The sequence below is a fragment of the Oncorhynchus clarkii genome, chromosome 26 (genome assembly GCF_045791955.1).
Source record: "Oncorhynchus clarkii lewisi isolate Uvic-CL-2024 chromosome 26, UVic_Ocla_1.0, whole genome shotgun sequence".
Classification (NCBI taxonomy): domain Eukaryota; kingdom Metazoa; phylum Chordata; class Actinopteri; order Salmoniformes; family Salmonidae; genus Oncorhynchus; species Oncorhynchus clarkii.
Genome location: NC_092172.1, coordinates 20,107,036 through 20,127,260, shown reverse-complemented (window position 1 = coordinate 20,127,260; position 20,225 = coordinate 20,107,036). Strand labels below are relative to the sequence as shown.

Sequence of the window (20,225 nt, the reverse complement as noted above, 5' to 3'; positions counted from 1 at the left end):
TGAAAGGGCCTCTGGCTGTCTGTCTGACTGACTGTCTATGTTGTTGTCTCTGTCTGACTGACTGTCTATATTGTTGTCTCTGTCTGACTGTCTATGTTGTTGTCTCTGTGTGACTCATATTGTCCCTCTCAATTTGAGCTGAAATTTCCCCATTCAATAGATACAGGATAACACACACACACACACACACACACACACACACACACACACACACACAGAGAGAGAGATAATGACATCAGAGACAGAGAGGTATGAACACTCATGTTGACTATGCTGCAGTATAAGTTCCTGTGTATTGCTTACAGGGCCAGCTGATTCATGTTTTAGCCTTACCCTCTCTCTGTGTCTGTGTGTGTGTCACAGTTTACAGTGTGCTGCCAGCAGCGGTCTGCTGGCCTGGTTAGTGGGCCTGCCTGTGTTTCAATGGGGTACAGTAGGCTGGGCTGGGGGTAGAGGGCAGATCATAATAACGGGCTAACTACAGAACGGATCACTTTCCAACACAACATGCTCCCAGACATCTGAGGATAACACACAACCACCCATACTGGAGATTCACTTCAACAAGGTCTTTCATCAGTCTTCATCAGATCAGCTTGCTCTCAACATTCATCCACACAAGACTATGTGAGAGGTGTAGACTGTTATGTACGGCTGTGTTGTTGTTATGGTATTTTAACTAGCTGTCATTGAGTTCTAACACAGACAGAACAAAGCAACTGGAGCCTTCTGTATTTCTACATCCTTGAGCATTAGTAGACTACTATTTATTCAGTATTAGAGGCCAGAATGATAAATTAAGTAAAAAGGGAACTCCACTCATATCTGATTCGAGATAGCGGCCTGAAGGGGCTCCTGTGTTTATCCCAACTCTAACGATTTCTCCTGATGCTAAAACGTTTTCTAATGAAGCTGATCCACTTAACCAAGAAGAGCAAACAGTTCAGGTCTCCACTATAGACCTTGTTCAGATTCTATTTTCCCCCTACACGCTACAACACCAATAAATGTCCAAATCCTGCCATAATAAATAACTACAGTGTAAACACTGATCCGCTCTACGTTCCCCTCTCCTGAGGAGAAATTCACCAGAAGCAGACGTTTAAAGTGTGTTTGAATTCCTGTGCTTTCCGTGACCTTTTTGGACTGCGAAAAAAGGAGTTATACTAAGGTAGTGGAATCCAACCCCTCACTGACCACGTGTCCTGAGATGTCTGCAGCCACAGGTCGTTTATGACCATCGTACATCACACTGCATTAATGTGGGAACAGGATGCACAGCCAAGTCTTCATACTGTTTAAAAGGAGGGAAGGGTTTGTAGTTCTACTCCGTTCAGTAAGATACATATTAGGGACTATAGGGTGCAGATGTCTACTGGTGTGAGAGGGCATAAGGTCAACACCTTAGACAGGTCCTAGTGGTAATAGAGTTCATGTAAACATGGGACCACCAGAATGTTTCATTAGTGTTGAATTTATTCCAGCCTATGTTTATCTTATAGTCCAAACACATTTGCGGAAAGACAGGGAATTTATCGTCATATCCCTAAGTGTCTCTTTCCCTCAGTTAGACAAAAATACTAGAGAACGAGGGGGAAGCTAGGGACCACTGACGTGCAATTCCATTAAATTAGACACGTAAAAAAAGACACTTTGCACGCACACACAACCTGGGAAACGCCTGTGGTGGTATTTTAAAACATATGCATGTATGTTATCGTATTCACCTATTTTCTGTTATTTTGTTTTGCTTGCTCAGAGTTCACAAAATACAAACCTAAACTTAAATTAACAATAATGAATGTTCAAATGAGTAAATGATTCACTTTATTTAGTACACATACTGTACATAAAAAAGGCCAATACTTTTCTGAGGGAATGCATTAATGCTATCTACAATTCCGTATCACCAATGTCTTTTTATGAAACCAACTCCTAGTCTGCCTGCCCACCTGCACTCTTCCCCACCTGTGGTACTTCAATATATCACTCATTATAGTGTTTTGGAATTAGCAACAATATTCTTTACCTCTTATCCCAGATGTTCATCCTCAACACCCTCCTCTCTCATTGGCTTGTTAAAAGCCATGTGAAGCCGTGCTTAAGCAGTGTGTTGCACCTACACCGACGATCCTACATGAAACATCTGCCACTTGACTGATTCCTGAATCAAATTGGCCATAGCAACAGAACGAGCTGGGGCTTTTAAAAGAGCCATTTTGTCCTAATTCATGTCCCATTACCGGATGGCCATTCATCAAATGAACCCTGCCTCCAGAAGAGAAACCTGGCAGGGACCTCCTGAATAGTGCCACAATGCTCTCTCTGCTTTCTCACTGTCTCCAGTCAGGACACACTCGGCATGTCCGGTGGCACCACTGTGTTTACCTCTGGGGTATACAGACAGACGTAGGCCAGCCGGACAGGCAGAGCTTCAGGCCATAGCTGCCAACCTGGGTGAGAACAGGAGACCCAGGCTGCTGCCTCACAGAATATGGAGGGGTTTTTCCTATTTCCCTGTATAATATGTTGTAAACATTCCCTTGGGGAAAATAAAGTTGTAAGATTACTAAAATAGATTAAAATGACAAGTGAAATAAAGAGCTACCATTATGGGGCAGTATTCCCTGTTGTTACTGTATGGATATAATATGTCATCGTGGTTGCATTTCTCTTCTCTCACAGAGACCCAAGTGTAGCCATAAACTCAGTGGTGGACAGACACACAGATTCTCCTGGTCACTAAGGTCCACTGTGGAAAAGAATGCAAATATAAACACACTGTCACACACACACACACACACACACACACACACACACACACAAACACACACACACACACACACATTCAAAAAACACAAATCTTCGTTTTTTTACAGGACTCAAAAAAATAAACCCTTTTCCCAAGTCTTTAATTATAATGAACTGTGGAGAGCCTGATGACTTAATAATATGGTGATAAACACAACTATCAATCAAACCGCCTGACAGCCCTTAGAATTCAGGAGAGACTGTCCAAAATAAAAGCTGCCGACTCTCTCATTGTGGCAGAGTGTGTGTGTGTGTGTGTGTGTGTGTGTGTGTGTGTGTGTGAGGTGGAGACACTGGTCAGTGATGATGTTCTCCTCTCCAATATAAGGATGAAAGAAAGTAACGGAGGATGAATTGTCAGCTCGAAGCACATATTTATTTACAGAGTAAAACTAACAAGGGCACTTGCTCAAAAACAACAATTGTGCAATCACACAAGCCCACGGTGTCGAAGGCTACAGCGTGATGGTAGGCCAGGACATTGTATTTTAATCACAAGCGTTGGCCACAGTTCCATACTCATTCCAGTTTCAAGTTCAAGATAAAAAACAATGTATTTGGGAGTGCAGCGATTTCTCCTCTAAAGTGTATAATATAATCTGTATCTGGGAGAGTCAGAAATGTATTGCAATAAATTATTATATACACAGAAAAATCACATCATTTATGATTGTTGCATGAGACAGAGAAAGGAAATTACTTAATCTCTCCTAATTTCATTGGGCATAGCAAAAAACTGGAACGACTGCAACACAGTCAGCAGAAAATTATAACAAAAATAATACATGTTTGGTCTATTAGCAACATATTACACAGTGATAGCAAAAAACAAGCTGTACCTACATACTACAGTACACGGATCATTTCACTCAATGAGTGAATCAGACTATGAATCAGACTTCAATTACAGAATTACACTATTAATCTCATACCTTATGTTTTCATACAGTGCGCTATATTGTAGACTCCCTGTTTTGGCTGATCTGTAGCTAGTCTCCCTACAGTAGTGAATAGGTTAAATAAACCCAGTGTAACGGTACAAGAGGTCAGTCACAGTGAGATGAATCAGGGCTCTGCTCTAATACTGCTGCTATTCTCTCTCACTTTGACACTTTTAGAAGACCGTGCCTTATTTCCTTCCCTGCGTGACTCCAGGAGGTAAACACACTGCTGGAGTGACTCATTACAATTCCTCACGTCGATGACCTGATACAAACGCAGGCTGGGGTCAGGGGTCAACTAGGAGGATTATGAGACGTTACAAGGTACAGTATGTCTCTCCCCCCCCCCCCCAAGTCGTGTTCTGGGCCCTGACACCCTCTGTTCTCCGAGGAATTCATGGCTTCCTGTGGACAAACCCGCATGCCTGCCCACTCCAGCCTACAGAGAGATAGAGAGGAAAACAGAACATTAGAAAAAAAGACATTTGAGGTGATGGATCACCCTCTTCGCCAGGCCACTTCGGTGAAACAGACAGAATGCTGTCCTGATGGGCCCAGAGCCCCGGGGCCTGACGAGAGAGAGGGAGCAGCCGGAGGCGAGGTGGGGCGTCTCTGGGCTCGGGTTCGACGGTCTGCGTGGCGTAAATGAGCTTCATCCTGTTTCATGTAGTGGTGAATTGATTTACGAGTAGTGAAAAGCCTGTTTACCACCGCCTGCCAAGTTGCCTTTTCAGGCGATTGGCACTTTTGTAAAAAGGGATCTGGGAGAAAGGCCTGATCAGCACTTTGCCCTCTGCCTAGTGTTAGAGGGAGAGGAGGTGGAGATAGTAGTGGAGGGGTCGTAGTGGTGGTGGTGGGGGGGGGGGGGGGGGGGCAACTTCCCTTCAAAGGCCCCTATCTGAAAAAGGGCCAAACACAATCTAGCATCAATCTCTGTGCTGTCACCCTGCACTCTGCTGCCTTTCCAGCACCATTGTTATAGAGCAGACCAACGGAAAGAGGCCGGGAGCAGGTGGAAATAAAAAGCCCTTTGACGACTGGAGGGGAAAGATTCCTCCTGAGATCCTCACGACATTTACACAAGCCCCAGGGAGCAGGGACTGGCTGTCCACGCCAGTCTGGATACACACACACCGATTCATAGGTCTGGACAAACACACACACTCTGACAGATATACTTGTACTGTGCAATTTCAGCCGCAAAACCTGTCTGCTTCACACTTTTCAACACCGTCTGGTCTACTGCTCTCAACCAAAGTATTCATCACTTACTGTTGCAGGGTGTTGCTTAGTATCACGTGTTACTAAGTAAAGTTATATTTCAGACCTTCAGTTAACTGGATATACTCAGAATCATTCTGACATGCCTGTGCTGTGCCAAAATATTTACCACGTTGTCTTTTCTGTGGTGAGAGGGAACAGTCTTTTATAATGTATGTAGGATACCCCACACTGCTGCACAGATTATTGCAGGTCTTTCAGTAGCAGTGGTCTAAGAACTCCCAGTCTTCCACGTGGTCTCAGTGACCTCTCTGGAGACCTTGACAGTATATACTGTTTATTCCTCACAGATACAGTGGAAGGCACTTTGTTGTGGGCAGAAATTAGAGACTGGGAAGTCCTCTTCATGAAAGTAGTGGTATAACACTCATCCAACCCGAGCTAGCCAGCCAGTCCAGACTGCATTACTTCACTCAGGGTAAATTAAAGATGTACATTTTAGCAGAATGTGTCTCTCCCCCTGACTCCCCTTTTCTGACTCAAACATCCCAATGCATCCATCTCACCTCACCTCTCTGCCTTTCTTGCGTATCCACCTCTCTTCTGTTCCAGCTTCACCCTCCTCTCCCCTACCGCATCCCTCTCCTCCAATCGGGATCATGGGCTCAGGCCTGATGGGATCCCTGTCATATGATGCCAGTGAAGTGTGATGCTTCTCTGGGACCCCCCTCTGTTCAGGAAATGCTCTTGGCCTGTTTCCCACCCTAGCCTTCCGCTGTGTTACCATTCCAAAGCATTCCTAACTGATTCCGACCACTGCTGGGCCATGGGTTCCCACAGACAAGGAGGATCTGCTCCCCAACTCAAACAGTGGAGTGGAGGCAGGGGTATCATGTTGTGGGCTGCCAAGCCTGTTTATGGCAGGCAGAATAGCGAGGCCTAAGCTTCTCAATAGACAATTACCATCCCCACTTAGCCCACACCCCACAAACCACCTCCACATAGTTTCAATTTGTGGTTTGTATGTAGGTTAGTTCTGCTCTCAGGGCGGATTAAATATAGCCGGGGACTGTTTCAGAGGAAAACCGTAAGGGACTGACTTGGATTCGGAACTTGCATTGCAGAACGACGTCTCCCATTGTTGTGCACTGTTTGGGAATTCTTAATTGCTTTTTCCGAAGCGGCTCGCCACAGGAAAATCCCCCTTCAGAATGGGAGAGAGAGAGAGATGGTGGTCTGTGAGTAAACACGCATATAAACACGCATCATATAAACCTGCTTACGCTCCAATCAAAGTCCCATCAGCAACTATCAAAGCCTCTGTAACTAACCTGTATCAGAGCTGGCTGTGGTCTGACTTCCCTCCCTCTCTCTGTTATGTCCTACTCTGACCGTTTCTTCTGATTGAGTTCTCCCTGTTGATATATTCCCTGGCATCTAAAACAAACTGCCCTGGACTGGCCCTGTGTTGTGTGTGAGGCTGAGGGAAGGGAGACACCGAAGGAGGTTGCACACACAGTGACATTACCCATTCACTCTCTGCCCTGTGTGGGGCAGGCTGGGAGGCCTCCAGCAGCAATATAGTATAGAGCAGAGTAGAAGCATGCAGTGTAGAACAGTGCAGGACTAAGCAGGGCGGTGGTGAGAGGGGAAAATGGTCATCTCATAGCGGTTTCTCTGGTATTCCGCTGGAGGAGAGATTACAGCCATACTCAATCTTTTCGATCCGTACCTCTCAATTATCATTAGCACTGTCTGACAGACGCAATCCCCCGGTGGAGGTCTGGTCGTCATAGGAACTGTTGCCATCACTGGAAAACCCTCTCTCTCTCATCCATCACAGAGGGCTGAAATGGGAAAAAGAAGAGTTGTGTTGGTTATATGAGCAAACTTTCATTAAACTGTACATGATACAGATATGATAAGAAGCGGGGTTGTGAATTATTAAAAGAAACAATAACATAAAAATAAAAAGGAACACCTGATCATTAAGTAGGTCTATTGAAATTCAAGCCATTTTTCAAAATGTACTGAAATTCCATTTAATTTCAAGCTTTTATCAGGAGTTAGGTTGTATAATTTGCTTTCATTTAAATGAACTAGTATAGGATAAGGGACGCTTGATAAATCCCAGTGTTGTTTCATACAGTCAAACTGTTCTGTGGTTCATCAAAGACATTAAAGAAAGGTGTGTATTACATTAGCTTGAGGGCTATTGAGGATTATTATAATTTAGTTCAATGACTATGTGCTTTTAGACTGATTCAGAAGAGATGCAGCTCTGGTAGAAAACATGGTCATCAATAGGGGGTTATAGCTGAGAGGTAATCAGACATTAGGCAGCACTCTGGTTTGGTTCAGCGCTATTTAGCTCTAGGAATGGCACACTAAGTTAATAATAGTGTGCAGAAAATGATTGTCAGATGTCTCACTGTTAAACGATCTTGATTAAAGCATGCAGCTACTGTCCTGACTTGGCAATATTGTAAGGAAGACATAAGTAGAAAATAAACATTTGAAAAATGTTAAACATCAATAGGGACTATTGTACTTTAATTACTTGAGCGACTATATTCAGGTATAGTTTTCAGATTGAGAAACTGGAGATAAGCAAGAGTTGACAAAAGCACTTGAAAATAAGTGCAATAATATACAAAACCCTGCCACAATGAAAACAAAATCCACAAACACAAAAATGAAACATTTCTGGTGTTTTTCTTTTTGTTTATCATAATGAGCCTCAAAAAGTCTCAAATTAAAAAAGAATAAGGACTAAATTGTTGTTTTAGTGACCATCTTCTTCCTTATGATAAATACATATTTGTTGTTTGTCTTCTTTTGTCCTATAAACATGCTGTCAGTCTGTTGCTAACACGTCAATCGCAGATATTTGACATGTTGGAACATTTTCCTTCTCGCAATGACCACATTTGGACAGTTTTGAGTTTGTAAAACTTCTGGAACTGCCAACTCTTCAACACTCGTGTCCTTCAGTCATGTCAAATAATGTTGTGGTAGTGAAACCGAGCTTGTGTGATCACAAAATAAGCCAGAAGGAATTTTACATATGCCTTTATTCATATTTGTTTTATCCCTGAAAGCCGTATTTCCCTCTGAAGATACGGCTGTCAAAAATTATTCAAAGTTCAGAGAACACGAGCACTATGTTACGAATAAAATACGCAGTTGTAGCCTACTGAGAGGAATAAGTGGAGCGGCTTTCGGATTGACAATACCTCAGGGACGGTTGGGTGAGGGTTGTTGTTTGGTTGGAGCGCCAAGCTTTCCTGGGAAGCTCGATGTTCTGACACAGCACCATCGCTGCGCGCACAAAATGACTCATCACTGTATTTGAGGTTTGCGGGTTCCCTCTATTTAAGGATAACAATACGGAGTCTATTGTAGTTTAACAAGCATAAAAAGGAAATAAATTGCCAGTTTCAAATTAACCAAAACATTATGGATATAAACAAACTGTGCGACTGAGTTCCAGGGGCTATTTAGAGAACGCATAGGGTGGTATATATTCATGTAGCCTATTTTTTTAAATGTAAGAGTTCTTGTTTTGGTTTTGGTTTCTGTGTGATAATTAATCGAAATCCGTTTAATATTCTCTCTCATATTGATAATCATACGAATTGGCCTACCTAACACACTCACACAAAACATAGGTTATAAACAAATAAAGTTAACATGATTAGCTATCAATGTCGTGCAGAACAAACAATGTTAACCAGCTATAAAAAGATTATTAACTTTTCATTATCATGCAGGTTAACCTGCAATGAATGGGAATTATTGTATGTTTGATAAGATGTAATGTGACCTTGCATATTTAATTATCGCATTAGAAATAGTTAGCTTTCTAAGAGACACTTCAGGTGAATGCAATTGAAACTGCGAAATATACCATGATAAGGGAAATGTCAGCACTGAACAGCGCATGAGGGCGAATGAGTGTTCAAAACGAAATCCACAATCCAATGTTTCTCAATCAACAACAAATAACCACGCCTACAGAATATAAGGCCACAAATACTGAATGAATGTATTTTCCGTCTCTTGAATACTGCAGTTTCAATTACATTTTGACTTCTAAAACGGGTCACACATTCTCCATTTTACGGGTCTGATCATAAAAACGATCAGTTAATTAAAGGCCCATTTTCCAAGTTAATTATAATTCATGTCAGTAGCCTCAGTCAATGGTTCAAATAAATTGACAAATAGAGATTTCATATAAATCTGTAAATGCACGATTTTTCAATAGGAGAATTTGCCCACACACCGAACACACACAACGCAGTGCAACATGAGATTCCTGTTTTAGTTCGAGACATGAATGATCAATGGACATGTCACACGCTGTAGTAGGCCACCATGGAGAATCCTCGTCTTGGACTCTTTTTGCATGTGAAGCCTTCTAAACAAAGAGATGGAGAGCAAGGCGAGGTGATAGGAATATGACTGAAGTGTGTCAGATACGAGATGAATATGTGCCCAAGAGCGAAAATTGACCATTGAACTGAAAGGGTCTGTTGTGTGCCATGTGCTTATTGCCTCCCTAATTCGAATCAGAAAATTTTACTGTTACTGAACCAGTAACAGCTTACTGTGGGATGCATTGCAAATAAAATAGGTCCTGCTCATAGGCTAAATGGCAAGCGTATCAGCAACGATATCTGAATACCTTTATCACCGACAACTTCACTAAGAAGATAATGCTATGGAATTAACAGAAAGTTGAAATGGCCTGAAACATGCCACCCTCCACACCACGTTAATTCAAAGTGGAAATGTTGGAAAATGTATCGTTGAGATGTTGAACAATGACATTTCAACCTTTATTCGCCACGTCAAAAAGACAGAAGTTGGTTGATTTCCCAATGTGTTATCACTATGCTTTAATCCATCTAAAAGCACAACCAAATGAATGAAAACAAAACAATGTATGATTTTTTATTTAGTTGTCATCTAAATGTCGAGAGTTTGGGGCTATAAGGTTATATGTTCAGTAATATGTCACAAAGATAGATAATTGGCTTTAAAGTTCTGAAACCTCATTGGTTTGAATGGTGTCAGCAATTTTTTTAAATCTAGTATTCTTTTGAACTTAACAACATGAATTGGGGTATTTAGAGTACTATACAGGTAGAGAACATTGAACAAGAACAAGGCTGTGACAATAATTACATTTAGACAAAAATGCAGATAGAACCTCATCGTCCCAAGCTCTCCATGTGTTATCACTGCACTTTCAACCACTTAAAAGCACAACAGTTCAAATGGGAGTACAATGTTTTGTACTTATTAAACAACTGCTTCAATCATTATCAATGTGCTTCATCTAATAGCACAACCGAATGAGCTGGATTGTATTTGTATTACATCAAAAGTACATAGTGCAAGTGATCAATGCTGTTTCAGATTTTACACAGATATTTATATTGTGAAGATCTCCACAGAGCTGGGATCTTGAACATGCATGCTTTCTATGATTACATAATGAGACTTTTATAGTTACAGTAACCTCAAAATGTGGCCATGGATGTGTTACTAATTTTAAGGTTGAATAAAAACTGTTACATTAGTTTGTAAGATGGCCTCCATTTTAGGCTATTTACTATATTACACAAGTCATATTGAATTGTGTTAGGTTGGCAAGCAACCAAATATCAACATTTATAGGAGACATATCTAATGCTGGGATAGTTTCAACTGAGACACTGGCTTAATCATATTCTTTCACTATTTTTGGTTTAGTTGCAGATGTGAATTTAACATATATTTGTTAACAAGTTAATATGCTATTTACTGTATTGTAAAAGTGATATTGAATTGTGTTTGGTTGTCAACACAACCAAATGTCAACATTTTAAGGATATGTATATTTTGTGCCACTGACTTAGTCTGACTAATTCCAGTTTGTCTACAAATTAGATGATTGATATCAACCAAAGCTTGAAATCCTAGGCCTATTTATTGTCTATTTTTAGTTTAACCCTGTGTTGAATTGAAACAATAGCTGTTGATGACTCACAAATGCTATATAGGCCTAGATAGTCTCATTGATGATGTATGACTTATAAGAGTATGGTTACATTTAATTTGCTCTAATTACCCTTAAGAATGACTTCAATAGCAACAGTTTATATATTTAGTTAATATATATCTCAATAGTCATTATCACTATAGCACATTGGTAGTAGTCAGTGGAAAATATCAAAGTTAAGCTGAGCTTGGTTAAAACACTGGATGGGAGATCTAATAGATAGCTGTAGACAGATCAACTCTCCTGTAGGAGGTGCTGCTCTAATAGATTGCTGTAGACAGATCATCTCTCCTGTAGGAGGTGCTGCTCTAATAGATCGCTGTAGACAGATCATCTCTCCTGTAGGAGGTGCTGCTCTAATAGATAGCTGTAGACAGATCATCTCTCCTGTAGGAGGTGCTGCTCTAATAGATCGCTGTAGACAGATAAACTCTTCTGTAGGAGGTGCTGCTCTAATAGATAGCTGTAGACAGATCATCTCTCCTGTAGGAGGTGCTGCTCTAATAGATAGCTGTAGACAGATCAACTCTCCTGTAGGAGGTGCTGCTCTAATAGATAGCTGTAGACCGATCATCTCTCCTGTAGGAGGTGCTGCTCTAATAGATAGCTGTAGACAGATCAACTCTCCTGTAGGATGTGCTGCTCTAATAGATAGCTGTAGACAGATCATCTCTCCTGTAGGAGGTGCTGCTCTAATAGATAGCTGTAGACAGATAATCTCTCCTGTAGGAGGTGCTGCTCAGCCTATTGTTAGTTTTTTCTGATAGTGGATATAATGGTGAAGATTTGATGTTATTTCAAAAGGTACAAATACAACATATTTTATAGAAGGTTTGTCTATGTTGAAAATTGGTTACCATGACGACAATTATGGTAACCCGTACCCCCTGTATATAGCCTCCTCATTGTTATGATGGTGTTACTTTTGAATCTTTTTTACTTTAGTTTATTTGGTAAATATTTGTTGAACTCTTCTTGAACTGCACTGTTGGTTAATTAAGGGCTTGTAAGTAAGCATTTCAAGGTAAGGTCTACCCTTCTTGTATTCGGTGCATGTGACAAAGTTGATTTGAATTGTGTGGTTAAAATTTCACTCTCAAATCAACTGTTTATGTTAATTACTTTTTGCAAATCCAATGTATTTTCCAGGTAGATTCAACGTCACAATATGTTGACAAATGACTTTGAAACAAAGTTGACTCAACCAGTTTGTGCCCAGTGGGATATGGTGAATTCGTTTTTTTCATGATAGATGTGTGCGCGTCCTGTTGTAGCCTATATACCGTGGGTAGTGTCCTCGGTATCGTGGGACACTGGAGTTACAGCGCCAAAAGGACTCCCCTCTCCCTCGCCTTCACTCACACCCGCGCGCGCCTTGGAGGTCCAGCAGCGAGATCTTGCCAAGTAAATTAAAAAGTCGTAGAACGCGATTCTATAGTGCTGTTGATTGCATGAAAGGGTGGGTCCCCTCAACTATACCGTTCAGATCAATGTAGAGGCCCAATGAGCGCAATCAGCGGTCTGCTAGCAATCCAGTCCTTTCTCATTCACATAAACACCACTTGAACAAAAATATACACGGCCACCTACCGCGCCAGAGAAAGTGATGAGGGGGGTGCACACACCTCGACATTATACTGTTTTCAATTAAAACGACAACGCTAGATGGCCTAAGCGACTCATGAGACAGAGATATCTAGTTTCAGACCATTGGAAATGGAAATCTGCAGTAATGTATATACTGATGATGCATTGTTCCGAAAATAGCCAAGAGTGTAAAAGGGAATCAACATTGTTTGTGTTATTGGGACAATGACAGGTGAAATGTCCTCCAAAATTGCTTAAAATTCAACTTTACATCCATGTGTATATTTGATATTGTGTATTGTCCATTAAAGTATATCAGAATATTACTGAAATGACAAATTGTTGTTGATATTACAACGATTTTCTTAAATTTGGCTAGTCATAAAACAAAGGGGGAAAAAAACAAATGAGCATACCTTTGCTGATTTCGTTGTTGGATTTCAAATGGTACATTAACAAATAGGCTACACATGTGGGCACGGAAAGTGTTAATGAGTATTTTAATTGTAATGTATCAAGATATCTGCAATCGTTCTTAAAAAACGAAATACTTATAGGCCTTGGCCAAATGATGCATTGTATAATGATTGTTCCCAACACATGCCTATTAAAACAAAGACAACATTTTTAATTGTTGAACTGTTTTCATACAGTGCATTACAGCAACATAATGTGCATGTTACATGTACCCTCCACGTATCCTACCGGAATTGTACACGGGATGCTCCATTATGTGCATCTTTTGTCAAAATATTGTCATAGAGAGGACTTTGTTACCATGTTTCCGTTAAACTACTTCTTAAGAAATATATCGCATGTAAAAATAGGACAAAAGTACATATACCCATAGGCCTACATATTTGGACAATATGGATAGCCAGGTTTAAAACATGTATTTGCCTTGGCATTCTCACACGACGCCCTGAGTTACATAACATGCACAATATGTATTTTATTATAAATATTACAAATATGTGTATTATATCTTGTAAGATATAATATGTTGGTTTCAGGATTTCAGAAAACACATTTTACCAAACTATTCTTTCCGTTATTCAAATTGAGATACTGTATTCATTGAATAACCTTTATTTACTCAGAACTATTTTGAGAATGATATATCTACATTTAGCAGCACCTTCTGAAAGTATTCACACCTTCCCTTGTTCCACAGTTTGTTGTGTTACAGTCTGAATTTAAAATGGATTAAATATTTTAAAAAATGCTTTGTTACTGGCCTATACACACACACACACACACACACACAACCCCATAACATCAAAGTGGAATTATGTTTTGGAAGTTTTTGGAAATTAACTAAACATGAAAAGCTGAATTGTCTTCAGTCAATAAGTATTCAACCCCTTTGTTTTGGCAAGCCTAAATAATAGTGTGTAACAAGATTTTGAATACCTCATCGCTGCACCCCACAGATAGAATTATCTATAAGGTCCCTCAGTCAAGCAGTGAATTCCAAACACAGATTCAACTATAAAGACCAGGGAGGTTTTCCAATGACTTACAAAAAAGGGCACCTTCTGGTATATGAATAAAAAACATGGTGAAGTTAATAATTACACGTTGGATGGTGTATTAATACACCCAGTCACTACAAACACACAGGTGTCCTTTCCTAACTCAGTTGCCGGAGAGGAAGGAAACCGCTCAGGAATTTCACCATGAGGCCAATGGTGACTTTAAAACAGTTATATAGTTTTATGGCTCTGACAGGAGAAAACTGAGGATGGATCAACAACATTGTAGTTATTTCACAATACCAACCTAAATGACAGAGTGAAAAGAAGGAAGCCTGTACAGAATAAAAATATTCCAAAAGATGCACCCTATTTGCCACAAGGCACTAAACTAATACTGCAAAAAATGTGGCTAAGCAATTCAACTTTATGTCCGGAATACAGTGCTATGTTTAGGGAAAATCTAATACAACACTGAGTACCACTCTCCATATTTGCAAGCATAGTGGTGGCAGGATCATGTTATGGGTATGGTTGTCATCATTAAGGGACTGGGCAGTTTTTCAGGATAACAAAAAAACAGAATGGAGCTAAGCATTGGACAATAACCTAAAACACAAATCTACACTGGAGTTGCTTACCAAGACAGTGAATGTTCCTGAGTGGCAGTCTTGATATAGGGTTTTTCTTTATTTGGACTATTTTCTACATTGTTGAATAACAGTAAAACTTTAGACACACCTACTCATTCAAGGGTTTTTCTTTATTTGTACTATATTTTTACATTGTAGAATAATGGTGAAGACATCAAAACTATGAAATAACACATACGGAATAATGTAGTAACAATTAGATTCAAATAGAGACTCTTCAAAGTAGCCACCCTTTGCCTTGATGACAGCTTTGCACACTCTTGGCATTCTCAGGTAGTCACCTGGAATGCATTTCAATTAACAGGTGTGCCTTGTTAAAAGTTAATTTGTGGAATGTTGTTCCTTCTTAATGCGTTTGAGCCAATCAATCAGTTGTGTTGTGACATAGTAGTGGTGGTATACAGAAGATAGCCCTATTTGGTAAAAGACCAAGTCCATATTATGGCAAGAACAGCTCAAATAAGTAAAGAGAAATTACACACCATCATTACTTTAAGACATGAAGGGCAGTCAATTTGGAACATTACAAGTGCAGACACAAAAACCATCAAGCGCTATGATGAAACTGGCTCTAATGAGGACCGCCACAGGAAAGGAAGAGGATACATTAATTAGAGTTAACAGCAACTCAGATTGCAGCCCAAATAAATTATTCACAGAGTTCAAGTAACAGACACATCTCAACATCAACTGTTCAGAGGAGACTGCGTGAATCAGGCCTTCATGGTTGAATTGCTGCAAGGAAACAACTACTAAAGGAGAGTGATGGAGTGCTGCATCAGATGACCTGGTCTCCAATCACCTGACCTCAACCCAATTGAGATGGTTTGGGATGAGTTGGACCGCAGGGTGAAGGAAAAGCAGCCAAAAAGTGCTCAGCATATGTGGGAACTCCTTCAAGACTGTTGAAAAAGCATTCCAGGTAAAGCTGTTTGAGAGAATGCCAAGAGTGTGCAAAGCTGTCAAGGCAAAGGGTGGCTACTTTGAAGAATCTAAAATATATTTGGATTTGTTTAACACTTATTGGGTTATTACATGATTCCATATGTATTATTTCAGAGTTTTGATGTCTTCACTATTACTCTACAATGTAGAAAATAGTTTTTAAAAAAACACAAAAAAACTTGAATGAGTAGGTGTGTCCAAAACTGACTGGTACTATATAACTATATATTTTCCACTTTGACAGAGTATTGTGTGTAGATTGTTTACAAAAAAATTACAATTACATCATTTTTAATCTAACTTTGTAATAAAAAAATGTGGAAAAAGTCAAGGGGTGTGAATACTTTCTGAAGGCACTGTAATGACATTTGGATAGTAAATAACATTAGGTTATTTTGTGTGATCACGTTGGTTAATTGACCAAGATGCAAGACCCCATAGCCCAGAAATGGGTCAAATAAGAGAAAGAACAGAATTGCAAAGCGTAATTGATATTCTGCAGTAAATCATTGAATAATATTTAGGCATGGCACAACTATACACAATTTTTTTTAAGCATTATCCTATATTTAGCATCAAAACAAATGCATCTCTTGACTTTTAGAAAATGCTTTACTAAGTAAACAAAGCATAATTCCAAATCAAGGTTCTCTTCTAATATCCTGAGGCGTGCAAAGAAGCGACTTCAAGTGCATCCAGGTCCAATGAACTAGCGGCTCTAAGGTGCAGTTATACATTTGATCGATCAATCCGTCACAAAGCTCTCCAAACAACTCTGGTGCAGCCTTTTGGTGACCCTCCCCGTCTCCCCTCCAACACTGAAGCGGGTAACACACTGATTTCTCAGTGTCGAGACCGTCATTTCAGTTGCTAAACAAACTCAGGACTAATTTTGTTTATCAATTATATATTCCCAAATGGCCTATAAGACTAATTACAACAGTAGTTTGTTAAATGTCCAGTAGCCTTCACAGTTTAAAAAAAAAATGGTCCCTTGATCAAAAACAATTCATTTATGTTCTGGAGGCTCGTTTTTCCATCACCAAGTTTTCTGAATGGTAATGGCAGCTGCAAAAAAACTAAAAATAAAGATTAAATAAATAATCTTTATATCTAACAAAATATTGTTATCAGATTTGGCATTCAATGGTTGTGGTGGGTAAAACAGTATGTGACATGCTGAGGTTTCTCTCTTACAGCATTGTCGAGGAATCACCTCACAGTCATATTAACTAAAGAAAGTAGCAGTTCTAATGGATAATTGGGTGAGTCTTGGACAAGCTATTATACTTTATATCATATAGCCTAAGGCTAATTCAAGGTTTAGGCTGAATTAAAATCTCCCTAGCAGTGAATGCAAGATAAATAAGACACAGAGTGTATCACTGTACAGTGCACAGCTTCAGCAGTATGCCTATCACCGTTGATTGAAATGTCCAGGCACAGAGTGTTGTAGTTGTACAACAAAAGTTGCTAAAAATAAAGGCCATGTGTTTAAAATGTGTGTTTGGATTGGTGCATGCTTGGGATGGTATATCCTCGTCTTCGCTGAGATCTGTTGCAAAAGGGATATCTAATGTATATAATCCATATTCATGGTCATTTCAACATACAGACACAAATTCAATCCCACCCTCAATAATATAATGCATCATTACATCCATGTAAAAGAAAAAAGAAAATAGGCCTTTGGGTCAAATTTCGTCGATTGGATAACAATAAGACCATTTGGAGAGGCTTTCTGTTGAGACACGCATACATGCTGGGCTGGCCGAATGATGTGGAATTCCTCCACCTAAGTGGTCGAACATTCCTGAGGATGCAACGCTGTCAAATATTTCATTCGAGGACGTCATGGAAAAAGTACATGAAATAAACTAGGAGGGGCAAGTGGGAAGTGGTGACCTCGGATTGGCGTAAAATGACGACAAAAACACAATCCTGCAACAGTGACATTACCAGAGTAAATCTATACCATTAGAGTTAACCCTTTCCTCAATATGTCCATGTAACATTTAGGCTGCCTAACATGGGTAAAGCGGTAAAGCATGTTAACTAAGAAACATATATTCCATAGAAGATAAATATGGCCAAAGGGACTTCAGCCAATGTTAGTTATGCAATGTACTATGGAAATAAATCAATAGAATTTAGAGGACACCATAACTCGTTTAAAACCACAGTAACAATCATTTGACTGACGGAAAATCGTCTATAATATCAACTGAGAGTCCAGAGAGACCCTTAATAATTATGCGTAGCTGTCAACAGCTTTTTGCGGAGGGGTTTAACAACGCGCCACTCATCGGCGCGTCCCCCTTCAAAGATCAATGGAGCAACTCGCGTCCCACTAGTTTGGGTAAACATTTTGGGATCGATTAGCCGTGGACATTAGTTTTTCAAAGTGTATGTCAAAGACGAGTGGCGGGGTTAAAGTGTGTGAGAGGGCCATTCGGCGTGGGGACGGGCACGACGTGTTGAAACAAGGCGTGATTCTCGGAATGAAGTCATCAACGGTAATTAAATGCAGGGGGAAAGAGAGAATGCAAGCTCGCCTGCCCCCTCTCTCTGCGCGCTGGGTGGTCCGCTCCCCTGATAAATGCGTGGGCCTCATTCCAAGCGAGCGCCCTGTGTAGGGACCGGTTAAAACAATACTACTACCTATATACATTTCTTTACTTAGGTTTCAAACTCAGCCGCAACAGCAAATCCCACCATTGTACCTCTCGCATGGCCCGTGTAGTTGACAACGGAGATTTGTATATTTTCTTATTTGCTTTACCCTTTGGCAAAAACGTCACAAAGGAGCCAAGCCAACAACGGCATTTACGGGTTTTTGTTGGAACACAGGCTGTCCTTCAAATACATGTAGGCCTGTACAGCTTCAGAACATCATCTTACGGTTTAATAAATAAATCATGTCATTTTCATGTGGCCTTAGTTTTCGAAGTTTGATCAAATGAGTAGGCCTAAATGGCCTACAATATCCTCCTGTAGACGCATATTTGTAGGACCACTACATTTATTTGTAGAATATAATTCAAAAGACATAAAAAATCGTAGTCAAGAAAAAACAGTAGCCAGTATAGCCTACTTTTATGACCCCCAAAATGTATTATGACATTTTGTATTTACAATTTGCCAAAGTATCTGTGACTGATTTGCGTTATTGCATATCCAATATGTGCATTAATTACAAGATTGTAAAAGCATATAATAAAATTGTCTAACAACCCGGCAAACCAAAACAGCAGAACCACCGCGAGCCATCCCGGAGAGTGAACCCACGTACCAGGAGCGCCTGAGTGAGGAGTGAGGGTTGAGGGGCTGAGGGGCTGAGAGCTTGTGCGCTCTCCCGGGAACAATGAACAGTCTACTATCAACAGATTTAGTCTATGGACCGGCGGCTCTCCACTACACACATACATATATCCTAGCGGTTCAAGGCTTAAATTAATAACCAGAAACTGGTTACATTTAGAATGGTGGATGAGGTACAATGAAGCGCTTGAAGACCTAGTGTAAAAAGTGCTGCTCAAAAACAATACATTTTCTGAATGTACTTATTTTCTTATTCTAATTTTCCAAACGATACGCCTGAAAATGATGAGCCTGAAAATGATGAGCCTGAAAATGATGAGCCTGAGACAGGTCTTTGTTAATAAGGAATGCGCTTCGAACTTCAAAAAGGAAAATAAAGTAGACCTATGTGCTACATCGCTTAACTTTGTAACTCAGATGATATTTGTTACTATTTTTCTATGACACTATAGTCTGGTTAGGCTGCCCACCACATTACAATCAATTTATATTTTATCTTTATTTAAATAGGCAAGTCAGTTAAGAAAAAATCGTATTTTCAATTACGGCCTAGGAACAGTGGGTTAACTGCCTTGTTCAGGGGCAGAATGACAGATTTTTACATTGTCAGCTCGGGGATTCGATCTTGCATCCTTTCAACAAGTCCAAAGCTCTAACCACTAGGCTACCTGTCGAAATGACTAATGAGACCATCATGTGGCGTCCTATCTAATTCGCACTTCTAACTGCACAACAGGTCTAGTAAATCTCGATTGGAACTAAATTGAGAAGGCCCGCAGCCATATCGCTGTCTTGTTTTAACTGACAAAAGTTTAAAGTGACTTACCTTGACTCGAGCACCATTCTGAGGAGAGAGTGTTTGGTGGGCGTCGATCTAAAGTCCTCAGCCGAGTTTCAGTGCTCAATGTTCGGCTGGGCTCAGAGCTCTTTCCCTCAGTTCTCCTGTGTGAACATAATAATTATACATGATTGAAATCTCTTTCTGCATTTACGTTGAAAAGTCCTATCCATACACAAGGAGCTGTCTAAAACGGACATAATGCATCAGATTGAGTATGAGCTGATCTAGCGGGGCTTTTTGCTTGATTTTTTATTTAAAGAAGGCCAGGGAAAATGTTTACATTTTGCTGTATAAACATCCTGCCCATGTTCCTGTCTATCTTTTAAAGAAATCAGCTGCGTGGTCTTGGAATAGGGGCATTTTCTTTCAAATAAGCGT

The 20,225-nt window shown here is 40.1% G+C and overlaps 1 long non-coding RNA gene across 1 annotated transcript; it reads right to left on the bottom strand.

Annotated features, from left to right (window-relative positions):
• Positions 1-3,165: 3,165 nt before the first annotated feature.
• LOC139385027 (uncharacterized) lies at positions 3,166-19,948 on the bottom strand. The gene is made up of 3 exons (XR_011628906.1): positions 19,833-19,948; positions 6,706-6,820; positions 3,166-4,191 (listed from the first exon to the last, which is right to left on the bottom strand). It is a non-coding gene; the product is annotated as an uncharacterized lncRNA (long non-coding RNA).
• Between the last annotated feature and the right edge of the window lie 277 nt (positions 19,949-20,225).